The 2,467-nt window shown below is 36.4% G+C and overlaps 1 long non-coding RNA gene across 1 annotated transcript; it reads right to left on the bottom strand.

Annotated features, from left to right (window-relative positions):
- Nucleotides 1-894: 894 nt before the first annotated feature.
- LOC149260846 (uncharacterized) lies at nt 895-2,110 on the bottom strand. The gene is made up of 2 exons (XR_016248353.1): nt 1,763-2,110; nt 895-1,668 (listed from the first exon to the last, which is right to left on the bottom strand). It is a non-coding gene; the product is annotated as an uncharacterized LOC149260846 (long non-coding RNA).
- Nucleotides 2,111-2,467: the final 357 nt, after the last annotated feature.

A 2,467-nucleotide genomic window follows, 5' to 3' on the forward strand; every position in this document is an offset into this window, starting at 1 on the left:
AGGAGAGGCTTCTTGGTTCTAGTTGGTATAGTTAATACATTTACATCATTGTATTTCTTATGTTTTTTTTTACAGATTGGCAACTCTGAGTGAGAAAGTGAAAGAAAATCAAATAGTATATATTATTTGTTTAAGAACAAAATAGAAGAAATCCAATAGTATATATTTTTGTTGAGGACAAAATTAGAATAGTAATCCTTATATAGGAAAGGGCTGTACAACAATATCTCACGAGAATGTTTATGGTTTCTGTTAAAAAAACACAGAAGAAATGAAATAGATGGCATGTTTATGTTACTTAATACAACAAAAAAGGAGACATATTTCCCGTGTAATACTAGGACTATTTCTTTATTTAAAAATAGAATCATGTTTCTTGTGTAAGGATAAATTGCACAGTTTGATATTGTATGGAAAAGAACATTGAAATAAGTAGTAATTTTCATATATTCCCTTATGGAACAATCAATAATCTGTAAAGGGAAAATTTGTGGATATATGTAACCTAAGAAGGGTTCAAAGATGCCTAAACTATGTTTTTATTAACAGAATCCATTTCCACATAAAGGAACAACAACAGAAGGTTTTCTCGAGATAGTTTGGTCAATACAATTAAACTAAGCAACAGCTTGGCAGTGAACAGGACTTGGAAATTCCATTTCCATTCATGACCCAATATATGCAAGGCAGTTGGGTAACTGGATACCCCAAAAAATTACAAGCACTAGTAAAAACAGTGGGATCCTGGTCAAGACAGCCTGATAAAAGAAAGAAAACAGACCCATAAGAGAACAGAGTGCATGTAAATAGGACTAGCTTGCACTAAAAATATAAGAGAAACACATTCATTGCATACAGAAATGTGGAAAACGATAACATTAACAATTTTGCGACTGAAGAAATAAATATAAGTCCATAGTCAATGACAAATTGAGTTCATGGGCCCAGATAAAGCACAATATTGTCTGTGGAAACAAGAAATAGTAATCATTCGTAAATACAACCTGTATACCTATAAAATTTGACAGTCACAAATGTTCGGACCCATTTGAATGGGAACGTTTCCTTGGATAACCCTAGGGCTTCCATTCAAAATGATTTAATTTGACCTCGGAGGGGTCCAAGTGGTCCTTGTAACATGAACCCCCTTTTTGCAGAAACCTAGAAGGGAAAAACTCAAAGAGAATGCGATATATTTTTCTTACTAAGTAGATAACAGAGCCATCTACTAAATTATGGTAATTAAGTAAACAATATTTGAGTATCCTTTACATAAACCAGAGATGCAAGCAGCGTAACATTATCGACACAGAAAACACTCAAAATATACAATTTGAATGCGGTTAACAATTCAATGAAGTGAAAACCATTAGTGTGATCAGGCCGAGAAAAGGCTCGGAGCCTACCCTCTAGCATCTCGCCAATGAATGCTGGTGGTAAAACAAACCCCAACGAAAATAAACGGAAAAATACCATTCTTGCATGTGGGGGTCCAAAACTAGAAGTTTTTCCCCAAATTGATTCATCTACCCAAGGTCCTCTGAGGACGGGTAAGCATAGAAACAAGAGTGACTTGAAGGCCAACCTGGAGATGAGCAACCAACATTTCTGGGTAATGTAAATGAGTCAACAACCTTGTTGAATGCCCTCCCCACCTCCAGGAACAACCTGTTTGTTAGGGTTAGTCTAATAGTAAACATGTAGCTCAAAAAATCAACTAAAATGGAACTAATGAACAAACAAATAAAAGAAGAGAACTTACCTGAGCCGGTGGTGAGGGAAGAACATCCCTGCGAAAAATACAATATTCGAATTAATAACACAACAACCAATCCAGTGGGCAACTTAGGGTTTCCTGAGTGATTCGATGTCGAGTAAGGTCGAAGTGATGAGAAACATTGATCTCGCAAGGTTTCTGCACCTCTTCTGCCTGGGAGAAGCAACTAGAAGATGGGGGTTGCAAAGCCATCAAACCCGGCGGAATGGAACCAAATGAGTTTTGTTTATAGTGACCTGACAAGGCGGTTACCCTACTCCTTTTGCAGTTGATCACAACTGTAGGATGAACCTTGGGTGAGGCCTTCATCGGTCGATTATCGTGTGGAATCGGTAATTGAAGCTCACCTAGAGGTGTGCCACGCAATTTTCCAGAGCCACCCACGACATATGAGTTAGTACCACTATTTATTGTGGCCTGTGACATCCATTAAATGGTGTCTGACCTATTAAATAGTCTAATTAATTCCTTACAAAAACATTCATTACTAAATATGATTCTAGGCTGTATGCTAATTAACATTTCATTGCATAACTCAATGGGTTATGCCAGCATATTGTAATTAGTTAGATTGTCCACCTAACCATAATGTTGAGATTATTAATATGTGGTGAAATTTAAATAAATAAAATATTATTTATGAGTTCGCGTACATGTGGCAAGTGGCATCAAAGACCAGTGTTCAACACT

This window comes from Pinus tabuliformis, chromosome 6 (genome assembly GCF_031772625.1).
Source record: "Pinus tabuliformis cultivar Carrire ecotype Pingquan chromosome 6, CPIR1, whole genome shotgun sequence".
NCBI lineage: Eukaryota > Viridiplantae > Streptophyta > Pinopsida > Pinales > Pinaceae > Pinus > Pinus tabuliformis.